We start from the raw sequence: 26,397 nt of genomic DNA, 5'->3' as shown, positions 1-26,397 counted from the left end.
AGACCACTTGACCTGCCTCTTGAGAAACCTGTATGCAGGTCAGGAAGCAACAGTTAGAACTGGACATGGAACAACAGACTGGTTCCAAATAGGAAAAGAAGTACATCAAGGCTGTATATTGTCACCCTGCTTATTTAACTTCTATGCAGAGTACATCATGAGAAATGCTGGGCTGGAAGAAGCACAAGCTGGAATCAAGATTGCCGGGAGAAATATCGATAACCTCAGATATGCAGATGACACCACCCTTATGGCAGAAAGTGAAGAAGAACTAAAGAGCCTCTTGATGAAAGTGAAAGAGGAGAGTGAAAAAGTTGGCTTAAAGCTCAATATTCAGAAAACTAAGATCATGGCATCCATTCCCATCACTTCATGGCAGATAGATGGGGAAACAGTGGAAACAGTGGCAGACTTTATTTTTCTGGGCTCCAAAATCACTGCAGATGGTGATTGCAGCCATGAAATTAAAAAAACGCTTACTCCTTGGGAGGAAAGTTATGATCAACCTAGACAGCATATTAAAAAGGAGAGACATTACTTTGCCAACAAAGATCCATCTAGTCAAGGCTATGGTTTTTCCAGTGGTCATGTATGGATGTGAGAGTCGGACGGTGAAGAAAGCTGAGTGCCGAAGAATTGATGCTTTTGAACTGTGGTGTTGGAGAAGACTCTTGAGAGTCCCTTGGACTACAAGGAGGTCCAACCAGTCCATCCTAAAGGAGATCATTTCTGGGTGTTCATTGGAAAGACTGATGCTGAAGCTGAAACTCCAATACTTTGGCCACCTGATGCGAAGAGCTGACTCATTGGAAAAGACCCTGATGCTGGGAAAGATTGAGGGCAGGAGGAGAAGGGGACGACAGAGGATGAGATGGTTGGATGGCATCATCAACTCGATGGACATGGGTTTGGGTGGACTCTGGGAGTTGGTGATGGACAGGGAGGCCTGCCATGCTGCGGTTCACGGGGTTGCGAAGAGTCAGACACGACTGAGTGACGGAACTGAACTGGGTCCCACCGGGAAAAAACCCCAACACCCCCTTGTCAGTAACATGCTCAAGTTGACCAGCCAACACATATTTCCAAACCCCTGTGTGTACAAGTGCATGTGTGTCTTTTTAAACCTGGGGCTCAGGTGATGGCTACTGCTATCATGGGCTTCTACCTGTTAACCAACCAAAGTCAGCCTCCCCAGAAGGGCAAGCAAGGCAGAGAGAAGCTCTGAAGTTGTAGTGAGGGAATAACAGCCGCAAATAGCCAACTTTTCCAGCACGGCTGCCCCCTTCCCTACCCGAACTCAAAAGGAGATCCTTATTTCTAACCAGACTACTTGTCTCAAATTTGGGTTCCCCGTAACCAGAATGGCTTTTTCTCCCTAAAGAGAAAACACACATTTATCTGCACACTCATATATATAATTTTTTTGTTTTTACATTTAAATATAAAAATACTACTCTGCTTTGTGTTATAAATGGAGGACCACACAATGAGAACTTTTTCTTTTAAGGTAGGGCTATCCATCCATTTCTGCTGAGCCTGTCAGGGCGTTGAGCCCCAGGCAAGGGAAGCACCACCCCAGGAGATCTAGGGTGTTTTCCTACCTAACTTCCCACCCTTCCTTCCCCCCTAATTCTCACTTTTAATAGAAAGTTGGTTATAACCTCCTAAGTAATGGAACTTCCCACCAAGAAGGGAAATCCTAACCAAACCATAGAAGCCAGCACCCCAGTCCTCCACTCAGAAACCACTCAGAAAAGTCCTCCCCATCCCTTCATAATGACTGGGCTCTCTGTCCAGAAAGCTATGCCTATTGGACAAACATACCTGATTAAATGGAGGCAGTGGTTGTGTTTCCCTGCGCTGCACCCCCCCTCCGGCCCCCACTACCAACGAATGCACTAGAAAGCTTCGGTGATAGGAAAAAGAAAACGGCAGGAGTAGGTAGGTTGTGAAGTGATTAAGAACTTGACTCCTTCAATACTGACTAAAGAAAGCAAGAAATATTAACTGGGTGTGAGGAATGAAAAAAAAAAAAGACCTTGATATTCCACCCTTTGAGTTATTGATATTATGACATTGAGAGGGGCAAGAGTGGGAGCAAGATGTAGAATTGAGAGGGGTTTTGCGGGCTGCAAGTCTAGTGCACTTAGTTCTTGTACTGGAAGAGCTCGTCGCCTGTTTCGTTCAGAAGACATGTGCGGATGAGGGCTTCCATCACAGCGGAGGGGTCCCAGTTGGCAGACGGACGACGGTCTTCAAAGTAGCCTTTCTTCTCTTGGCCAACAGTCCGAGGGATGCAGATGCTAGCACCAAGGTTGGCCACACCTGCAGAGAAGTCCTTGATGTTGGAAGTTTCATGGAATCCAGTTAGGCGCGGGGCATTGTCCAGGGCCCCCTTGGGATCATAGGCTCAGATGTGGTACTGGTGCCGTTTGCTTAGTTTCCCAAGGGCCTCCTCAATGTACTTCAGACCATTCTCTTCTCGCATGGCCTTGGTGCTAAAGTTGGTGTGGCAGCTAGCACCATTCCAGTTCCCAAGAATGGGCTTAGGATCAAAGGTGGCGATCTCTCCGAAGTCTTCGCATACACGATGCAAGATGAAACAGGCCACCCACAGATGATCTCCCATGTTGATTCCTTCACAGGGTCCTATCTGGAATTCCCACTGTGCAGGCATGACCTCGGCGTTCCTACCCAGGATCTATATGCCTGCCTACAAGCAGGCCCGGTAGTGAGCCTCCACAATATCCCTGCAGTAGGCCTTGTCTGCTCCCACACCACAGTAGTATGGACCTTGGGGCCCAGGAAAGCCGTTGGAAGGCCAACCAAAGGGGTGCCCATCTGTGTCCATGAGCGTATATTCCTGCTCCGTTCCAAACCACAGGCACTGGTTGCTGACCATGTCCATTATCCATTTATAGGTGGGCCTTAAATTGGTGTCTGCAGGATTTCGGTTGCACTTGAAGACTTCACAGAACACCAGCTTGTTGGGGTCCTTGTGGAAAGGGTCCCGAAACATGGCAGCAGGACAAGATACATGTCACTGTTGGAGCCTTCAGACTGAAAAGTACTAGAGCCATCAATATTCCACGGGCAGCTCTTCTATATACTTGGGCTCAGAATTCAAGGTTCAGATCTTGCAGCTCAGTCCTTCTCCAATACCGTCAATCCAGATGTACATAGCTTGGACTCTCTCACCCTGAGGTAGGGCCATGTACACCTGCATGATGCCTTTGTTCCAGTGGGAGCTCACCAAGGTGGCCATGGGGGGAAGGTGTCCTGGGCGCCGAGCAAGCAGCAGAGCAGGCAGGCGGCGAGAGCCAGGTGAGGAGGAGAGAGGCAAGGAGGCCAGGGGTGCTGCTTAGACAGCCTGCTCTTCTGCAAGTCTAGGCTCTGCTTGTTTGTTCAATAAATATTTATTGAGGGACTATTATGGACCAGACAATAGCCTAGACATTGAGTACACAACAATAAACAAGGCAAAGTCCCTCCACCCATGAAGCTTATATCAGTATGGTGCAGTTCAGTTCAGTTCAGTCGCTCAGTCGTGTCCGACTCTCTGCGACCCCATGAATTGTAGCACGCCAGGCCTCTCTGTCCATCACCAACTCCCGGAGTCTATCCAAACCCATGTTCATTGAGTCGGTGATGCCATCCAACCATCTCATCCTCTGTCGTCCCCTTCTCCTCCTGGCTTCAATCTTTCCCCCCACAGGGGCTTTTCAAATGAGTCAGCTCTTCGCATCAGGTGGCCAAAGTGTTGGAGTTTCAGCTTCAACTTCAGTCCTTCCAATGAATATTCAGGACTGATTTCCTTTAGGATGGACTGGTTGGATCTCCTTGCAGTCCAAGGGACTCTCAAGAGTCTTCTCTAACACCATAGTTTAAAAAGCATCAATTCTTCGGCGCTCAGCTTTCTTTATAGTCCAACTCTCACATCCATACATGACTACTGGAAAAACCATAGCTTTGACTAGACGGACCTTTGTTGGCAAAGTGATGTCTCTGCTTTTTAATATGCTGTCTAGGTTGGTCATAACTTTTCTTCCAAGGAGCAAGCGTCTTTTAATTTCATGGCTGCAGTCACCATCTGCAGTGATTTTGGAGCCCAAAAGACGGGAACAGGTTTGAAGAGAAATTAAGATTTATATTTTAGCCATACTGGGTTTATGATACCCATTAGAAATCTAAATGAAGATGCCATAGAGAAAGTTCGATAAATGGGTTTGGAATCTAATAGAGAGATCAGGGATAGAGCTAAAACTTCAGCTGTCATTGACAAGTAGATGGCATGTAAAGCCAAGGGACATGGGGAGATAGATTTTCTGGGAATAAATAGAGTCAGTGAAGGGATGAGAACTTGAATCAGATTTGGGTTCTATGACACAAAGGTGAGCAGAAAAGGGAAAAAAACACAGCAAAGAGGACTAAGAGGGAGTGACCATATGGCAGAGGAAATTCAGAAGAGCCAAGAGAGGGGCCTGTATAACTGAAAGTGGGGACTGCCGAGAGGTTGAGCAAGATAATAACAGAAGTGACCACTGTATTTGCAGCAAGCGAGTTCTAATGCATTTGGCAGAAACAGTGTCCTGAGTTGGGAGGATGGACAATGAATTGAAATTGGTTAAACAAAAATAATGTGGCACAATTGGTAAAGAATCTGCCTGCCAATGCAGGAGACACCGGAAACACAAGTTCGATCCCTGGGTCAGGAAGATCTCCTGGAGTCGGAAATGGCAACCCACTCCAGTATTCTTGCCTGGAAAATTCCATGGAGAGAAGAACCTGGTGGGCTACAGTCCATGGGGTTGCAAAGAGTCGTACACGGCTGAGTACACAGGAAATAAAGAGTTAATGGGAAGTAAAGCAATAGAAGCAGAGAAGATAGTTCATTTGAGACATTGTATTGGGAAAGAAAGCAGGTAAGTGATAGCTGAGAACAAAACAGAAGTGAGGGAGCAGTTTGTTATTCTGTTGGTCGGTTTGTTCATAGAACAGTAGACAACAGGGTACATTTTCAAAAGGTAAAACTATTTTAAGGTGCTCCTTTATTGTTACTATTGATAGAAACTCATATCTAATTTATAAAACTAAAGATGTTCATGGATTAAATCACTAAATAAATGTAAATGATTCTTTTGCAGAAGAGTGACCTCTGGGGGATTGCCTACATTCTTACTTGTAATTTAACTGTGTTTTCTGCATTAGCCCTGAAGTTTGAGTAGCTCAGGTTTAAATTTTTTTTAGCTGAATTAGCATATGTCCTGGTTACATACCTTATTAAGGCAATACCTAGCCTTTTCTAGTGCAACAAATGTTTGAAAAATTAATGGTGACTGTGGAAAGGCTAACATTGTATCAGCCAAAGTGAAGTTCTGGGGGAAAGGAGACATTTTCCATCATTTTCCAACAAAATTCATGAAATTTCTCTTTTTCTAAATAGGTTCAGGGTAGCGCTTCAGAATTATATCTACCCTCATTGAAGTCACTGCAGTTGAAAGGAAAGATGCAAAAGAAGCATAGACCAAGCAATCACTGCTCCCCCAGTGTCTGTCACATAGGATGAGACAAGAACTCCAGAGACCCCAGACCCCACAGGCAGTGCCTGCCCATGGCACTCCTCCAGAGAGTGCCAATTATATTTTATTCTGTGTGATGGCAGCTTCTAGAACTTTGCAACAGAAAGGCCAAGTCATCCAGATACTGTTTACCCTAAGAATGTAGCCCACAATCCTAAAAAAGACCCTTAAAATCCATAGCTGGTACGTACTCACTAGTTGCAGCTTGTATTTTTCTTCCCACTGATTCCTGTCCAGGTTTGGATTCACTACTGCTAAAGTAGATGTTTATTTTCTTTTAAGTGTTATTTCAGAGCAGAGCTTTGTGATGACTTGAAGTGTGTCTGTGTACATGTATGTACCCTTCATTAATATTTCATGACGAATTCCCACTCTATTCTGACTTTTTTTAAAGGTTCAGACCAGGAAATAGACTTCATGAATTAAATATCTTTCTCCTAGAAGTCACAGTGTACTTTTGGACAGAAAGATCAGACTATCAGAGGATATAAAAATTTACTTATCAGATTGCCTTATCGTTATAATGTTTAGAAATACCACTGATTAGAAGCTACATAATGGACAGCTTGACTTAAACTTGTCTGTTAGTCATGAGTCAGAGACTTCATACAATACACATGCACTCTAGCAGTACAGTCTGTAATACAGAGGGAAATTCTAGATGATCCCTAACTACCTCTTCCAGCCTGAGAGATCTACATTTGGCCTCAAGCATCAGCTATTTGAAAATAAATCAAGGATTCTGTGGCCACTGGAATTTGGAATAAAATTCAGAGCACATTTGAGCAAGCAATGTTTTTCATTTAGGCAAGGAAGACTGTGGAGTTTTTAAAAACATAGATTGCATGAGTCCCTTTAAAAAAAAAAAGTGTTGTTTGCTCAAGATATACAGTCAGGAGACTAGGAAAAAGAATGAACAAGTGTTGAAAGTCCATTTATTCAGACTATACTTCAGATAAATGGGTCCTGTGAGGTAGTAAATAAAAGCATCTTCCAAAGAGGTTTAGAATATTGGAAAAAAGTCACAGGACACTATTTCATACTAGCCTCCTGGATATCACAGTCACATTCTGCTATTAGCGAAGACGATATATATTTTCTTAGTTGTGTGTTCCTTTCTTTGTGAAGGCCTTATTAACCAAATTGATCTATCCAAGCACGCAAATCAGTGAAGGAGGACAGGAACAGTCAGCCAGAGCCAGCAGGACCAGCTAAAAGACACTCCCTTCCATCAGGCCTAAGAAGTGTATGACTCTGTGTGTCCCTGATTTTCCCTTGGTTGCTCTGAACTCAAATGTGAGAGCCTTAAACCTTTATGTTTCAAGGGATTGGATGCTGAGGGAATTAGAGGCTAAATGATGTTGACTGCATCCTAATTCTATCCACAGGCACATGCTTATCAATGTGTATAAGGCTGGATGCTCAGCTCAAAGGTTTCATTCTGCCTCACCTACCACTTAGAGAAGCCATATGATTTCTAGCCATCATATTATTTTCATGCTTCTGGGAACCATTTCAGCTATTTATCCTTTCTGCTCTGGGACATTAAATTATGTTCATTGGCTCTCCACTTCCTCTTCAAACTTCCCATGTTTTCTCAAGTCCTGAAACATTGCTCCCTCCTCCAGTTAAAGAAAGGGGTCGGACTCCTAAACCCCATTTCCATGTCAAGGACAGACACTCATCATTCAGTCATCAGTGTTTTTCATTTCATTTGTGTAAGTCTTCCAACATTTCAACTATTAATGAAAGTTTAAATCTCTTCATTGAAGTCCTAAGATAATGAATTCATGAATACATGAATTTCTTCTGATGAAGAGGGAATTTTATAGCAAGTTGTTCACACACAAAGAAGTAAGACACAAAGCCAGCCCTGAGACCATGGTTCATGGATTCCGTCTGGGGGAAAGACACAAAAGAGGATCTGCTCTAAATACACCAATGACTTCCATAAAAGGATCCCAGGGGCAGTGAGAGGGTCAGTAGTGGCCTGGAGCTAACAAAGGCCAATGACCACCCACCACCACACCTCCATAACTTTTTCTCTCTTTTTCGTCTTTTTTCTTGTCTCTTCTGTCTGTCCTTGACAGCCAACAGAGTTCTCCAAAAGCCTAACAACCTCTACTAACCTCAGACATGGCTCTGTTTTCAAAGCCTTGTCAAGTCAATTCTAATTTCAAGCCCCCATTTCCTGATGAGAAACCAATGTTGAAATTTCACAAAGTATAAATGAACTTTTAGAATATCTTTCATTTTATTGACAGTTGGAATGACAGAAAGCAGAAGTGGTAAGATGTAGCCAATGATGTTTCGGCGGGAGGATAATCCTAGCTCAGGCTGGAGTTGAAGCTGAAGATGAAGCTGTCTCTTTGGGTTTTTTCTGTGTCAAAAATGGTTCTGAAACATAAGCTGCAGAAAAATAAATAACAACTAGGGCTTATGATTTGGGGCCAAATAGAAGCAACCACTCTGGAAAAAGGGAAAAAGACCAAAAATGTTAAAAATCAAGAAGGAGAAACCTGAATGTCTACCAATAGAGAAAGTGATTTTAAAAATGTTGGCTCATCTGCACAATGGATACAACCACTACAAATCATATGATCTGGAATTCTGCTTCCAGCCAACATAGAAAAAAGAAGACCAGATTACCCTTCGTCTGAAACAACAACAACAACAAAAATTCCCCAGACAAATTACATAAAACAACAGTTTCCAACACACTGTACACCAGGCAACAGATGACAGCTATCCCTGAGAGATGGGAAACAGATGAGGGGAGACCAAACATTGCCCCCAAATTCTCACCTTGAGAGCGTTTCCAGTCTATGGCACAGGGAGGAGAAATTGAGTGAGAACCCAGTGGCTTTCCTGAGTCAAGGAGACAAGAGCTGAGATTGGAGGAGCTAGGGCTCACAGGACAGAATACTAGACAAAAGACAAGTACAGAAAGAGAGAACCCTGGAGATGTGCGGAGAATGCCCTCAAGTATTCAGCAGAATGAGTCTCAGGCAAGTGTAAATAGCAGGCCATGGAAAGATCCATCCAAAAGGATTAGAGGGAACAGTATCTCTTCAAGTGTACCTACAATTTAAAAGGAGTTCATTGTTTGATCACACATTGCTTAATTCTTTAATCATTTCATACATCTCATTTTTTTAATTTTCATCTCTAGCTCCCATCACTAAACAAAAAATTGCTTCATATAAATATTTAAGAAACAATTGCATCTGATGGAGTTAAACAGTGAGGACAAAAATAAATGTCACCCATCTATGGCACTGGGAAACAGTTACTAATAAACCTAATTTGTTTCTGATACCAGTCATACAATTTTCTTTAAAAACTAGTTTTTATCTCTTACCTTTAATTCATTTATGCATAATGTTGGGTTGAGATAAATTGAAACCATGGAGACACTTGTAGAAATGTGGCTTTGTATGATTTAAAGTTTTTATACTTAAATCAACCTGAAAGCTCAGTTTTACTCATTATAATGATTGAGTTCATTACACTATATATTGTGACATCATTAAATTATTAAATACTTTCCATATTTCTTCTCATTCTTCATCTTCTTAGATTGAGGATCAATAATTCTTTGGAATCTTCCAGTTATTTTTACAATCATCTTTGCTGTTGTATTTCTCCAGGCTTTCTTTTTAACTTTACAGAAAAACCATCATTAATGGCTTCTGAAAAGTATTAGACATGATGTCCACATTGACAGTTTCTCCTGCTGTGAACCTTGCCTTCCCAAGGTAGGAAAACTTTTTAATCTACTTCCCAGGTTCCACTGCCTTAAACTGGGAGGTGAGGCACATGAACAGTAGCCTAGGCAAGGACATTACTTTCCTTGGTGGGAGACAGTAGAGGTTGCATTGTTCTCAGGTTGGCAGCAACAGCATCATCTTCATTGGTTCAGGAGCAGTTACTTCCTGGTTGGGCCAGTCTGACTGCATGTTCTGTGGCTGGTGGCAATGGGGGCCACTTTCAGTCCAGGAGATTCACCACCATCAAGCGGTCCTCTGATTGGCACAGGGACAGCCACCTCCTTACTAGGCCAGTTGAATGGGTGGCTCTGGTCTTTGCTCTTAGAAGTCAGGCCCGGAGTCTGTTTCTCCAGACTGACTAATGATTCTGCAAGTCATCTAATACCACTTCCAAAATCCCTATCTTCTCAGACTAAGTAAAGCTGATTACTCTTTCTTTCTTGTCATGTATCACACTGACATTTCACAGTGTTTACTCTGAAGCCCACCCTGGCTTTCGTTTCAATATACTTTAAGCTGGGTATTAGTGCCGCCTAACCTTTTCATCGCAGCACATTGACTCGTCTTAACAAGGAATACTAGTGACGTTTTACCATGATTTCTGGTTCCTTTGCTTGCCAAAACAGTAACTATGAAAAAGAACAAAGTCTATCTTGATGACTAGCCCAAGATACATCATGGAATGAAAGCACAGTGAATCTCCTAAGCTAGATTCCATTAGCATAACCTCCTGACAGATTTTTTAAAAGCTTTCAATTGTTATGCACATGGGAATGAGACAACCTGAAAACTTTCCAAAGGTTCCTCCTCTTGGAATGTTTTCACAGCTTCACTAATTATCTTCACTAGATTTCTGTTTGACTCCAGAGCCAGTTAGAGCCTTAAATACAAAGGCCTTTGACTTTCAAGTTTAATTAAAGATTATTTTCCTCATTTTGTGGGAGTGGGGAGACAATACAAAGACTAAATTTAGAGCTTACATCAATGCCATTCTTACCAACTCATATCAAACGAGAGTTCCAGTCACTAGGCTAATCCTTACCCATTCTTTAAAGCTGGAGTTAAATGTCACTTCCTCAATGAACAATTTCCTGCCCCCCTCCACATCTAAATTTGTCCTCTCTGTTTTATTGTTTCAAAGAAACCTGTAATTTTTTTTGAAACAGTAAGACAGATTTTGCTTTGTAGGCCTTATCACAATTGCTATGTATTTTTGTGTACAATAAATATCTGCCTTTCCCATTAACCTCTAAGCATCACTGAATATGCTATGTTCAGAATAGTTCCTGGCACAGAAAAAAGATGTGATAAATAGTTGATAAGTGAATGAATCTCAGCCACTAGGCATCTATCTTACTCTGCGTTGGACTGTTCCTTCACTGTGAATGCTCCCAGTGACACATCCATTAATTCAAATTCTGATGGAAGAGGATTAGAAGCACAGGAAGCAGTGTCTCTGGGAGTGAGGCTGTAGCTCAATAAGAGTGGAGACAAAAAATAAAGACCTTAAAAAGAATTCACACAAAGGCAGGTGCTACCATGGAAAACTGCAGAGAATATGTTTGTATGCAGAGTAGACACAGAAACAATGTTAGACTAATCATCTCCTAAGTTGAATGGGCTGAGGTGAGAGTTGTAGTGAGCTGGACCCTGAGAGAAAGGGGAAATTTTGGATTATGGATAATAAAATTTGCTTACTCTCCTAGTAATATATAGTAAGGAATTTAGCCTTGACCAAAGACAGGCCTTTGTCCCAGCTCCTGGAAGGGAATCTCTAAATCTTTGGAAGCTCCAGAATCATAGGAGCGTCCTTGTTATAAACGGTGGACCCCTTGGATCACATTTGACAGTTCCTGTTAACAAGATGACTCAGCTTGAGGCTGGCCTCACCTAATAGTCTTAGCATGGGGGGCTGGTCATGCCAGAAAGACCAACCATATCATTTATGGTGGGGACTTTGGGTTACATGATATTGATCAAACCTGAGACTAAATTCAACCACACGGGCAATTAATCAATTGTATCTACATAATGAAGCCCCATTAAAAACTCTGGACACCAAAGCACAGGTGAGCTTCCTGGGCTGACATTACTCTGTGAGTATTGCCACACATAGATGCTGAGAAGATAAGCCATCGCTGAGGACAGTGGGAGCTTCAGGTTTGAAATCTTCCCAAACTGTCCTATACATCTCTTACATTGGCTGATTTTAATGTATTCTTTTCCTATAATAAAAATAGCCATGATTATAATAGGTCTCAAAGAGTTCTTTGAGTCTTTCTAGCATATAATGAAACCTAAGGGTGGTTTCTAGAAACCCCTAAACTTAAAGTTGTCAGAAGTAAGGACATTGTTGTGTAGACTCTTCCCTTTAACTTTGTAGGTGGTTCCTAACTCCTTGAAACTGGGGTCCTAAGTTTTGGGTAGACTTGGCAGTCTGGAGGACTATGCCCTTAACCTCATAGTTTGACCAGTTCTGGTAGGTACACTTTGTATTGAGCAATTCCATGTGGATAAAAAAAGTTTTATCAGTGAAAACTAATCAGTTTTATGAAGAGAGCGAAAAAAAAGTTAAAAGTAGGTAACATGGGCAAAACACCTGGAAAGGGAACAAAATATCTAAATTTGCATGCTATGTGTATTATTTGGAACATGTATATACGAGACAATCACTTTTAAATGTTTTCAGCACATAAGCTGGCAATAGCTAATAACAATAATTAACATTTGTTAAGTGCTTACTGTTGAACAGTTTCTGTTCTGAGTATTGTACATTATTAACTTATTTAATTCTTATAACAACTCCAGTTATTCACCCAGCTATAGAAACCAAGGCACAAGGAGTTTAAATAATTTGCGCTGTGTTACACACTGCCAGGATTTGAATCCAAACCATCTGACTCCATGGTTAATGCGCTTATCCAGTTTCTTATATGGTATCTCAGAAGGTAATCACTTATATTTTCTCTGATATCATAAAAAGGTGTTATTAATAGTAACCTGGTTATCTTAATACCCAATCCCAATCATCTCAGTGACAAAGAACCATTTTAATATAGGCAGATGTGTATTTTATTTCATTCTGTCATCCTTCTCACATTAGGCAGGAAGTCCTGACTTCCTGTATTGGAAGAGGAAGAGTACAAAGAACACAGAAGAAAAAAATAAATACATAAATAAAAAGTAAGTAAAATTAAAAAATAAATTCTTTGCTTTCAAGCTTCAAAATAAAAGAAATTTTCTCTAGAATCAACAGAATAAAAGAAAAAGGGTTTGAGTTTGGGTTATAATCCTTGAGTTTAAAAAAAAAAAGAAAAACCTATGCCTTACTAAAGATCTCTGAGAATATGGGTTGATACAAACTCTAGATTTAATACAAATTTCTAGGTCTGTGGGAATTCCTAGGGGTGATGGAAACAAAAGCAATACAGTTAAGACATTGATGAAGATCTCCGTGCCAGACCTTCATATCCTCTCCCACTAGTGGAGTCCCAAACAGGTTTGTAGGAATCTGAGACTAGGAGACTTACCTAATTCCTATCAGAAAGACAATAGGCTTGCAAGTTTCCACCAGGGCAGAGTTAGCTGTGCTGTAGTGATAGTGGGCCCAGAGAGCCCAAGACAGCCCCATTCTATCCATTCTGTATAAGTGATGTTAGAGCAGCTGAATTTTCACAGACACACCAAAAAACATGGAAATTTATTGAGAGAGCTTTAATGAATCTGGAGAGATTTTAGTTTCAAGGGACACAGAACATGTACATCAACAACTAGAAACCCAGAGGGATTCAGACATCTAGAGACACAGAAACAGCAATGTGGCAGGCCAGACCCAAAGCACTGCACCCCAACAGGTGCCAACATAGGCCAGGTGCCCCCAACCAACATCAGGATGCCACTAAGGCCTCTAGAGCTTAGACATCAACCCAAGGATGGAGCGGCGGAAACCTGAACGGTCAGAGGAAATCCTGAATTGACTTTAAAAATCATGATTTAACTAAGAAAACCCTATATTTGCTTAAAATAAGTTTTCTGATACCAGATGAAATGGTTACTGGAGTTAGAAATTAAGTTGTTATAGAAAATAAAGCTGTTGTGGTTTGTACATCTGAGTAAACTGCAAAATGTTTACCTGCTAGGTTTCTGGTCTCCAGATCAACCATATTCAATGTCTTTCCTGCTCCCACAGAAATGACAAATCACTTTCACACGTATTACATGCCCCCTCAGGCCAGCCAAGGGTTATGTGCTGTTTCAAAGATTAGGAAACCAGAACACCCAACTGAAAACCACTAACCTGGATACTTATTAAAAGAAATAGCTTGGGTTAGCATGAAATTTGGGGTACCCCTGAAATACGGGAATTTGTTACTTTGGGCACCAGAGGACCACATAGTCCCTGTTAGGAGACCCCCCAACACTATGTCAGAATGAAAGCAGGGGCTGGCAAACAGTAATTTCAAACAGGCACATAACCAAGCATCGAGACACAGTAAACACATAAGATAATTCATTTGGATACTTTTATATGCAGCATATATAGGATTTAAAATAACATTCCCACGTTAAACTGAAAACATTACTATGTAAATGCTTCAACTAAGCCGAATGAAAGAGTAAATACCAGCCTTGCAAATTGGCCTCCCTTAAGGGCACTCAAAGGCATAGGACTGCATGCTGTTTTCTAAAGAAATGTCCTCCTCTCTATCAATCTTTTCTATTTTGACAGCAAACCCATTGACCAGCATATGTTTCAGAATTTCTGAACAATTGACATTCAAGGCCTAGCAGACGTTTGTTCTCTACCTTCTTAGAAACCTCATAGGAGTCACTGTTGCCAATAAAATATACCATAAATCTAACCCCAAGAGGCATCACTTCAGGAGGAGAATGGACGCCCCCATTCTCCACACTGTGTACATCTGTGTTGGTTCTCTCACTGAATCGGCCATGCCAGCAGGAGGTCATCAATCAGCAGGTGACAGCAAGCACACGTACAGAATGGCTTAATAGAAAAATGGAGTCTTTTTTTTTATTCCCTATTGTCACCTCCTAAAATGTAAGTTGCTTGTTGATCTGATCACATTGAGCTATGTTTGTGTGAAGTGTTGAAAAGACCCAGCCTGCCCATATTCTTGAAGTCTTGAAATAATGGCTCAGTGAACAGATGTATACTTTCACCCAGTAGCTCTTTGTGGAAATGAATTTTTAGGAGCCTCAAATATCCACGACCCTGATGAAAAGTCAAGTTAAAACTAAATGCTATTATTTTTGAGAGAAGTTTTAAGAAGTAACTGATACAGGACTTTTGAGACTGAAAAACACTGGGTTAATAATGAGCCTTTGTTTGATGAAACAAATTAAAGAGTACAAGACAGAGATTAAAAGCACAGGCTCTATTGTAAACCAATCATCAATCAATTAAAAATAAATAAACATTAAAAAAAAAAAAGCACAGGATCCAGGTACAGACTGCCTACATGCAGATCCTTCAGATTTTAGCTCTGTGACTTTAAAATTACTTCATTTCTCCACTCTTCAGTCTTTTTGAAAAATTGAGATAGTAAATTGTATGCACCTCATAGAGACATCAGTGCCTGACACATGATAATTGTTCAACTAATGCTTGTTTTAACTCCATGTAGGTAGTTAAGAGAAGCAGTGAATGCATAATTACCTGCCAGTGACTATAAAAATAAGCTAAATCATGTTTCCTATCTTATAATTATATAAAGTTTCTGCTTATCTCTGTTAACTAAAAAGAGCAAGGAGCTTTCTTATAATAATGTAAATACTAGCCTAATGGTTCCAAGAACTGTTAACTAGGAATGCTTGTTACAGAAACTTCACTTGTTGGATATGTGTTAATGAACACTGATTATTGTGCTTGTAAGCTGTGCTTACCATGAGGCCTGCTCTGACTCACCAACCTTTTGATTAGTAAACAGCTAAATGGCTTCCCTGGTGGCTCAGATGGTGAAGAATCTGCAGGAGCCCTGGGTTCAATCCCTGGGTGGGGAAGATCCCCTGGAGAAGAGAATGGCTAACCTCTCCAGTATTCGTGCCCGGAGAATTCCATGGACAGAGGAGCCTAAGGAGCTATACAGTCCATGGGGTTGTAAAGAGTCAGACGCTTTTAGTTAGTTGAGAGACTAACACTCAGTCACTCAAATGTAGCACTGCCCATTTAGGTCTTATTTATTCAATCAGTAAAAAAGGACCATGGAGATTCTCCTAAACTGAGAGCACAGCTAAAGACATTCTTCATTGTGAACATGAATTTTTAAAAAATGAGATGATTCTAACAGATGTACTTTACATAGCAATGCAATATCTCTAATTGAAAACAATATCTTCTGTCTGGTGACATAGCATTCAACTGTCTTTCGGATTTATTCAGTGTTCTCAATTTTGAAAGCACTTGAAAATCCATAAGGAGACAGGATGTCTTTCTTCATTTTCAACAGTATATTTTTCAAAAGTCTTTCATATTTATCATATCTTCTTATAGCACTCATAAAACAAGTTCAAACTGACCCTATCCTGTTTCTAACCAGATACTGAGGTGTTTTTTTCAGAAAAAAACAAAACAAAAAGGCAAGTCATGCAGCTAAGACATGTGCAAAAGTGAAAATTTTGACTTCAAATAACACCAGGTACAAAATGTCTCCCTCCTAGCCTTCTCTCAAGGGACCAAAGGACTGGGACATGGCAAGCAAAAGATACTGACTTTTCCTTTACCCATCTCGGTAATTACATGATGATGACAGTCAGCATGAACAATTTTTGTTATTTAGAGATATAGGTTTTTAAGAAAAGTTATAATGACAATGCCCAAGTAGAGAGCTAAAAAATGCTTTGAAATTCCTGAAAGCTTCTAATTGAAGACAAGTTCCAGTGGTGGAAAAAACATATACTTTGGATTCTGAGCTTTGCTACCATAGGGAGGTGGGGAGAGAGAAAGAGATAGAAAGTTTATATGAGCCTTCCCATTAATTTAATCCCTACTAATTTAATTCATAGGAAATAACCATAAACATGCATAAATAATTTTATAGAAGTATAGTGTTTCACTGTAATACTTTTTATTATGTCATAATTGGGAGAAATATTAATGCCTACCAGTAGTAGAATAGTTAGATAAATCATGACAATGCCTATACAAATGCAGCCACAAATGCAGCCATTAAAACCATACTAGTAATCTGGAAATACTCCAGCTATTAAGGGAAAAAATAAATAAATAAAACTGAATATACCACGTTGTTACAATTTTGTAAACATACATATATAAAGCTAAAATGCTAAGCTGTTAACAAAGCTTCTTTGCATAATTGATTTAAAAGGTGATCTTTATTTTCTTCTTCATATTTTCTGTTTTCCCATTATATGTGATTAATGTCCATCCCTTTGAACTCAGAATTTTTCAAAATAGAATTTTTTCCTACAAATATTGTAAAGAAATCCCAGGAGAGGGAGAGAGGCACATGGCAGAAAAATCAGTGGGCAAATATAAGAAAACCCACATTTCCCTACCTCCCTGTGATGCTGAATTTAAAACTGCCAAGCAAGGGATATTTTATCAGGGGCGTGAGACAGCATACAGGATAGTATAGAATATTTATACATACTGACTGGAATGATTCAGTGAAGAGATAGAAACTGATAATGCAGAGAACAGAACCTAGCATTACAAAGTCCTTGAGTTGGCAGAGGTGACAGGGTCCAGTTCGTGAATGGAGGAATTGGCCTTAACATAAGCAGGGAGGGCTCATCCATTAAACAGAAGGAAAGGCAGAGAGCACAGCTTCAGAGGCATAGGATTGCAGATTCAGAGTGAGAAGATGAAGAAGTTGTACTCGATTGCTTCTATTTTCTTATTGAAAAAAAGGAGAATGGAGCTTAGAGAAGGGATCTTATTAGTTAAGTACTAAGGAGGTGTGAAATAGTCTAATACTGCCTGATTTTCCTTATTCTCACCTTCATCTGCAATGCCATGAAAAATTCCATATTCAGGAAACATTTTCTAAACACTTGTAATGATTATCTCTTTTTTTAAAAATGAAGAAATGAGGGGGTGGTTAGAACAAGGGCTCCTGGCCATAATGAGCTTAGATAACACTTCTTCTGGGAAGGCTTCCGTGGAAGAGATCTTCTCATGTACCTATCTACTTACCATACCAGATTTAAGCTATGTGAGCTATTTAAGCCTCTCATTTATAGTGTTACCAAACCAAAGTTGGGTCCGCTCACCCAGTGCATAGAAGCCAATCTACTGACACCAGGTTGCTGTGAAGGAAGTACAGTGTTTATTGTAAGGCATCAAGCCAGGAGAAAGGGCAACTGATGCTCAAAACACCTGAATTTCCCAAAGGCTTTTAGAAGGGTTTTTCAAGACAGTGTGAGGGACAGGGTTGCAGAGTGGGTGATCAGCTCGTGCACAATTCTTCTGGTTGGTTGGTGGTGAGGTAACAAGATGATGTTTTGGGAATCTATCATCAGCCTTCTGGTTCCAACCCATCTGGGTTCTACTTGCTTGTAGTTAGCATGTGGTTAACTTTTTCCACCTTATTATGCTGTGTAACTAGAAATCAACAAATGGATGCTATTCAGTGAACTTCCAAGAAGAGGCTAAATTAATCGGTCTCATCAGCTCCCAATGACAGTCAGGAATCTGTGTCATTGTGTTCTCAGAACACAGAGCAATGATGGCAGAAAAAGAAAGAAAGAAAAACAAAAACCCAGGAGTCTGCCAAAAACACCCCAGGCTGCAGAAGCCTGGGTACACACACACACACACACACACACACACACTCAGAAAGACATTGGGAAACAGGAATTGTGAGTGATCCTCTGGGGTCCTGGGAGGAAACTGCTGATTGTTTTTGGAAAAATATTCCCACCCACCCCTGGGCTCAGAGAATAGAGAAATGGTATCCAGACCTCCTTCTCAGAAGCATTCCCCTCCCTGAATCTCGTACCTGAAGCATTTGAGTGGCAGATAAAAATAGCATTTGCTCAAAACAAAGCAAATGATTTTTAACTAGCTTGTTGCCTGAACTTTGTCTCCCTATAGATCTGACACCAGGCCAACTCCTCTAGTTGTACACACTGGTACCTTTCTCAGATGGAACGTTTCTGACTTCATCGCCCCTCCTCCCACTTCAGGCAGTAAGGAGGCCGGAGGCAGGCCAGGACCAGGGTCGAAAACAGCTGTTCCCACAGCTGATTTTCCCACAATCCCCCAAGGCCCCAACACCCACCCACAGGCTCTGACCGCCGGTGCTGATCTGCCCTGCCCAGTGCGGCCAGACCAGCCTTCCTCTGTCTCTCTCCCACAGACAACCTTCCCAGATTCCTCCTGAGACAATGCTTTCCATGAAAACACAGCATGTTTCACCACTTCACAGCCTTGTTCAGGCCGTTCCACTTGCCTTGAAGACTCTCTAATCATTTTCAGTACTGAAATCCTGCCCTTGATTCACACTTAGCTGTGGCAATCGCCCTCGCCCTTGGCAACTGTAAAACTTTATAGCAGTAAAAGACAAACATTATATGCTATCACTTGAATGTGGACTCTAAAAAAGTAATACAAATGAACAAATGAATCTATTTACAAAACAGAAACAGACACACAGACACAGAAAACAAAATTTATGGCTACTAAAGGGGAACGGGAGTAGGGGGGAAAGAGAAACTAGGAGTTGGGATTAACAGATACACACTACCATGTGTAAACTAGATCAGCAATAAGGATTTCCTGTATAACACAGGGAACAAAACTCAGTATCTTGTAATAACCTAGAGTGGAAAATAATCGGGAAAATAAATATATATATATAACTGAATCACTTTGCTGTATACCTGAAACTAACACAATAGTATAATTCAACTATACTCCCACCAATCAATCAATAATAAAATCTTATACTATATGGGAAAAGAATCTGAAAAAAAATGGATATATGTACATGCATAACTGAATCACTTTGCTATACACCTGAAACTAGCATAAAATTGTAAATCAACTATACTCAATATAAAATAAAAATTAAGTTAAAAAAATTTTAAGAAACATTATAGCAGTCATGTTGCTCTAGATTGCATTTATTTGTGGGTAGGTCACAGACAGTGTTAGATGCCAAAGATACGATGCTGAAGAAAAATATGCCCAACAACAGATTCCCTAATATCTAAAGAGAAAGATAGGATAAACAGATATGTAAACAATATACAGGCAAATTAGGATGTATGTTATAGAAGCAATAAATAAGAGGCTGAGAGAGAGATTGAAGGGTACAATTTAACAGGGTGATCAAGAAATGCTTTTCCCTCCTCTGGGAGAAGTGACTGAGGGAGCAGAGAAAGTCAAAATTGCTACACTATATTCTATTCCTTGGAAACAGGGAGATTCTACCCAACAGAGATGTATAAACACGTTGATCGCATGGCCCATAAAAGGTGACCCTGCACACCTTGCTGATGCTGCTCCACAGGAACTTTAATTTGGCTTTGCACTAATATGGGTCTCCCATGGATTCAATGAAGTTTGTGTCTTCAGAAAAAGCAGTTCAGTTCAGTCGCTCATTCGTGTCCTAAAAGACACACCCACAAATCTTTTCCACAGAACCTCTATTTTGGCCCCTGCTCAGTTGGCTGACCGACCATATTCTCAAGCTTCCTAGGGGTCCTTTGGTTTGATTGAGAGAATCTATGAGGCTTAACTTAGTCTCTAGAAAGAAACGTTTGTGTGATGGAATACTCCCACCATTAATTTTTTCTGATGTTTTAATGAAAAGTTGTATAGTCTCACTCAGATTTTTCTCTATGCTGCACTGTCTTAATTTTAGTATCTTTTCAAATTGAGAATTTTCAGATTTATACAGTCCTGGTTCCTTTTTGTTTAACAATTTTTCCCTCAGTTTATCTCTCTCTTCTTGCATTTCATTATAAGTAGCAAGAAGAAACCCAGTGGTACGTTCATGCTTTGCTTAGAAATCTTCTTAGCTCTACAACCGAGTTCAACCTTCCACATAACCACAGGAAACAACTGCACAAAGTTTCTGCCACTACCTAACAAGCGTTCCCCTCTCTTCAGTTCTCAGTAACACTTCCTTAATTCCTTCTGCAGCTTCCCTAGCAGTGTCCTTGAAGTCCAGACTTCTATTAAAACTAACAATCTGTTCAAAGGAATTTAGATTTTTTCCTATCATACTTCTCCAAATTCCTTCAGCCTTTTTAGATATTTGTTACAAAAGCACCCACTATCAGGTGCCAAAATCTGTATTCATTTTCTATGGCTACAAGACAACTTACCACAAACTCGTGGCTTAGCACAGCACACACTTGTATCTCACGGCTTCTGCAGGAAAGTATGCTGTAGAGACTCTCTTTGAAGAAGTAAACAGTCATGTTAGAGAAATCCATATGTAAAAGGAAGAGCAGGTGGCAATTCTCTCCCTCCTTATTGACACAGGAAAATACAGAAGTCATGAAGACTGACAAAATTGCTGAGAAGCAACACTGACGGACAATCTAATACCAGAATCTGAGAGCCATCTCCCCTTAACAGAAAGCTGTGTTTAGAAACACATTGCCAGGTTTCTCTTCCAACCCACCAGGTTTTATCTCAGGAAGCCAGAACCACCCAGAAAGTCACTTTATAAACTTAGAGACTGGCTGATGGGAATTCCTCCTCCACATCCACCATGTTTCTACACCCAAAAGTTAAAACTAGAGAAAGTCACTGAGAGAAAAGTTGGTAGACACCACCTAGAGAAAGTCAGTAGGACCACCAGCAGCGCTTTGCCTCTTTTAGGTAGAGATAGTGCAAGGAAAAGTTCAGATATGTACATGGCTTCTTTGTACCCTATCATGTACCCTGTGAGGTACCTGGGATAGAGAAGAAGATATTGAAATGGTAACTATCTTTTATGTTTGTTTGGTTGTCAAAATTAACATGACTTTCCCATATTTTTATAAGAAGGAAGTTAGTCTGGGGAGCCTCAAAAAGCCCTTCAGTTTGAGTTTTTTTGTGATTCTATGACTCCAGATGAAAATTTTAATTAATGTTGGTTTAGAAGTTTAAATCTCAAAATGCTAGTCTTGACCCTGATGCCAAGTCCTGGATGAGGTTCTAGAGTTGCTGACTCCTGGTAATACTGCAGCCACCCAGAACCCAGGGAAAGCTGAGTGAAGAGCAAAGGTTTGAGAACTAAGAGTACAAACTTAGATAATCAGCAATCAACTTATATAAACAAAAATGAGAACCTTCATGGGAACATCACAGATATACACCCCAAAACTGGCCCATTGAAATTTCAAGTCTTAATGTTTTGTGAAACTGGCTTCCTCCCAAAGTGGGAAACCTACAGATAAAATGTCTCCTTTTTTCCTCTCTCAATATCTTCTTTAATTCATCTTCCTTGTATTAGTAATTCTGGTTCTGTTCCTGTTTAGATTTATTGCAGAGCAGTAGCTTCCATTTTTGTCTTATTTTTTCACTTAAGTATAAACTTTAATAGGTGATGCTGGAGTATGCTCACACATTGGTCTAGGGCTCTGGAATCCACATTTTTTAAGCCCTCCTATAGTCTAATGTGCAGCCAGACTTGAGAACTGTGAGGCTGGAAAGTGAAAATGTGAGTCGCTCAGTGGTGTCCAACTCTTTGAGACCCAATGGATCAGCCAGGTTTCTCTGTCCAGGGGATGCTCCAGGCAAGAATACTGAAGGGGGTAGCTATTTCCTTCTCCAGGGGAATCTTCCCAAAGCAGGGATCGAACCTGGGTCTCCTGCATTGCAGGCAAATTCTTTACCAGCTAAGCCACCAGGGGAGCCAAAGAACTATGAGGCTAGAATGTTTTAAAAAGGCTGCTCCTCTGTGTGGCCCCCAGGGGACAATCTTGCCCATTAACATGATTCTGAAAACAATGAGACCACGCTAACACTACATGGGGACTGATGAGAGGCCTGAACTTGGGAGAGTAAAGGATACGGTTGATAATTAGACACTTGAACACTTTGAGGTCATTGACAGCAGATTTTCTTTAAAATTCTTTTGAACTTCAAGAAACTTTGTGACCACCTGTTTCCTTCTATATGTGCAATTTTCCCAAGCCCAGTCTTATACCCAATCCCAGGCTTGTAAGGATGTCTGAGGACTTCCCCATTCCATGATCATTTCTTTGGATAGGATTTCCTTTATAACAGATTTACCCTTTATAACAAACCACTCTCAAAAAAGTGATTTGGCCAGAAGCTATTCCTTTTTCTAAACAGTTCTCTCTAGCCTTTATGTGTACCTTTCATTACTTATGTCATTATCACTTCTGGAATGACAATTTCAGCAGCCAGGATCTCAATGGTGAGTTCTGGGGTAGAAATGAACCAGAAACATGGTTAGTTCAAGGAGCTCAGTATAAGAAATATTATATAATATTTATATACTACAAATATTATATAATACATATTCAGCTGCATATCTATCTGGTTAAGACACAGTAGTGAACTCTGGGACAATGATCTTTTGTAAACAAACCTGTTTAATGGCCTTAAAAATAAAATATCATTACAAAGAAATTAGAGAAAAATTACACCAATTTAAAAAAATAGATATGAACAAATAATTTTCAACTAAGAAACCAACAGCAAAAATATGAAAAGAATTCAACCTCAGTGATAAACAAAAGCACGTTAAATAATAAAACATTTTTTCTCTGTGAATTGTTAACTTTTTTAATATTAGACTTGCTGGTGCTTCTAAGGATGTCACAAAACAAAAACTCATAGTAATGTTGCAGAAATTTCCATTTGTAAACTCATTCTAAGGGTAATTTGTTAACATATATATAACTAATCCACTCAACAATTCCACATCCAGCAATTTGCCCTTAAAAAATATTCAGAAAAGTTGAGCACAAACTGACCAAAGCAAGTAGTAAAGAATCAATATCACATAGGTTATATTCTTTTGCTACCATGAACAAAGTTGGATCTGTCTATTAAAAGTCAATGTTAAAGGCAAAAAGAAATGCATTTCTGAATTAAGTCAGACAGAGATAGACAAATATCATATAAGATTACTTTTATGTAGAATCTTTAAAAAATTATACAAAGGAAATTATTTACAAAACAGAAATAGACTCACAGACTACAAAAAAAAAATATGGTTACCAAAGGAGAAAGAGAGGGGATAAATTAAACGTTTGGTATTAACATGTATACACTACTATATATAAAACAGATTAGCAAAAAGGACCTACTGTACAGCACAGGGAACTCTATTCTGTAGTAATTTCAATGGGAGAATTTGAAAGCCTTATATATAAATATATAACTGAATCACATCTCTGTGTACCTGAAACTAATACAACATTCTAAATCAACTATTTTCCAATATAAAATAAAAATTAAAAAAAAGAAAGAATGCACTTCTAGATAAGTTGTGAACCAAAGACATAATGGAATTGTTAAAATATTTACAACTGAACTATAATGAAAGGTTTATATTTTAACATTTCAGTGATAAACCTAAAGCAATACAGAGTAATTTTACAACCTTAAAAATATATTAAAAATAAAAAACTGAACATCATGAGCTAAACATTCAATCAAGAAGTCTTAAGAGACAATAAGAGTAAACAACAAAAATAGGATAAAGAAAATAGTAAGAATGAGAGCTAAAATTAATAAAATACAGAGAAAGAAACAATGAAAAGGATCAATTTTAAATGGTCCTTTGAAAAGAATTACAAAATGAACAAATCTCTAATAAATTTTCTCAAGGAAATTAAAACAAGACACAAAAATATTGTGAAAAATAAGATTACAGCTACAGGCACAGTAAAAATTCAAATAATTACAAGAAAATGCAAGATGCAGATTCATGGAAATGAATTTGAAAACTTGGACAAAATATAAAACTTTCTAAAAATTATAATATAGCTAAACTGATAAGAAAGACCAACATTATTTATAAAAAGCAATGACAACTCCTAAAAATATTATCCATCTAGTATTGAATATTTAAAATAATACTGATACACCCAGAAGTATGTGTGTGTGTGTTAGTCACTCAGTCATGTCCAACTCTTTGAGACCCCATGGACTGTAGCCCACCAGGTTCCTCTGTCCATGGAATTCTCCAGGCAAGAATACTGGAGTGGGTTGCCATTCCTGTCTCCAGTAGATCTTACCAATTCAGGGGCTGAACCCAGGTCTCCCGCACTGCAAACAGATTCTTTACTGTCTGGGCCACCAGGAAGCCCCAGAAGTATGAGGAAGGCTTGATATTTGAACACAGCACCTAAATATATTAATTATCAAATTCTCTCACTAAATGCTGAACAGTATCTTGGTCAAATTTAATATTAGTATGTATTTTTAATTAATCTCTTAGCTATAAAATCTCTTAGTAAACTAGGAAGTAAAGGGAACTTCCTTAAACTGACAAATGGAGTCTTAATTTGTTTTTAAAGTGAAATGTTAAAAGCATTCCCTTAAAAACTTGAAAACACAAGACTTCCAGTATTATCCTTTCTACTCTTGGGGATCTTCCCAATCCAGGGAGCAAACCCAGGTCTCCCACATTCCAAGCAGATTCTTTACATCTGAGCCACCAGAGAAGCCCAAGAACACTGGAGTGGGTAGTGTACCCCTTCTCCAGGGGAACTTTCCAACCCAGTTATTGAACCAGGGTCTCCTGCATTGCAGGCAGATTCTTTACCAGCTGAGCTACCAGGGAAGCCTATCTTAACCAGTGCAGTAAAATAATAAAAACATTAGGACTAAAAAGGAAAAAATACAATTATCATTAATCATAGATGGCTAATTCCATTTTGCAGGGAGGAAATGTACAAAATGAGCCTAGAATACCAGAAAACTAGGAAGTTATCAAAGACTACAGAGTCCATGTTAAAAGACTTGGGAGCAAACCTGAAAAGATTTTCACTGGCTAAAGTTGGAATGATTCTCGAATCAATAATAAAATGAATCCAGTGGATTACAACACATCAAGTATATTTAAATTCATGGGGTCACAAAAACATCCTCCTCAGTTCCTTTTGGGGATTTGTCCTGATTTGCACAGGGTTTGCCTGGGACTGTTCAGGTTTGGCGCAAAAAGCCTCATGTCCTGAGAAATACCTTCATCTCAGGCAAACAAGGATGACTGGTCACGTTGCAGGGGAATCAACTCATTATCCTGAAGACTGGTAAATAATCAAACGCTTGATCTCAGAGAGTAATTGAGATATTGACAAGGAAAATATCTTTAGAGAAATATTATAAAGCTATAATATATAGCAATAACAATAAACATATATAGAAACATCATAAAGTTAATAAGTGAAGTAGAAATTATATAACTAGAATATCATTTTGCCAACCAAGTCCCAACCAAACAATGCTGTGCTTAGTCACTCAGTCATGTCCAACTCTTTGCGACCCCATGGACTATAGCCTGCCAGGATCCTCTGTCCATGGGGATTCTCCAGGCAAGAATACTGCAGTGGGTTACCATGCCCTCCTCCAGGGGATCTTGCCAACCCAGGGATCAAACCCAGGTCTCCCATATTGCAAGGGGATTCTTTACCATCTGAGCTACCAGGGTAGCCCAGGAATACCGGAGTGGGTTGTTGTTGCTCTTCAATAGCCCAGTCGTGTCCACCTCTTTGCAACCCCATGGACTGCAGCACATCAGGCCTCCCTGTCCCTCACCGTCTCCCGGAGTTTGCCCAAGTTCCTGTTCATTGCATCGGTGATGCTGTTCAGCCATCTCATCCTCTGACGCCCTCTTCTCCTTCTGCCCTCAGTCTTTCCCAGCAGCAAGGACTTTTCCAATGAGTCATCTGTTCACATCAGATGACCAAACTACTGGAGTTTCAGCTTCCGCATCAATCCTTCCAGTAAATATTCAGGGTTGATCTCCCTTAAGATTGACTGGTTTGAAGTGGGTAGCCTATCCCTTCTCCAGGGGATAGCCAAAGAATAGATCTTATCATTGCTTATTAAAGTCACTAACAACACACACACAGTCAAGCTGACATTA

At 39.9% G+C, this 26,397-nt stretch overlaps 1 pseudogene and 2 gene segments (V, D, J or C); 2 read left to right on the top strand and 1 right to left on the bottom strand.

The window, feature by feature from the left end:
* LOC145512638 (T cell receptor alpha chain MC.7.G5-like) overlaps positions 1-26,397 on the top strand; it is a 331,485-nt gene that overhangs the window by 41,142 nt on the left and 263,946 nt on the right.
* LOC145512631 (T cell receptor delta constant-like) overlaps positions 1-26,397 on the top strand; it is a 488,648-nt gene that overhangs the window by 284,664 nt on the left and 177,587 nt on the right.
* On the bottom strand, positions 2,147-3,265 carry LOC145512628 (glutamine synthetase pseudogene; annotated as a pseudogene).

The sequence above is a fragment of the Giraffa tippelskirchi genome, chromosome 7, assembly GCF_054371585.1.
Source record: "Giraffa tippelskirchi isolate mGirTip1 chromosome 7, T2T-mGirTip1v1.2.pri, whole genome shotgun sequence".
Taxonomy (NCBI): Eukaryota; Metazoa; Chordata; class Mammalia; order Artiodactyla; family Giraffidae; genus Giraffa; species Giraffa tippelskirchi.
Note: the sequence above shows the minus strand (reverse complement) of the source record. Positions and strands in the feature narration are given on the sequence as shown.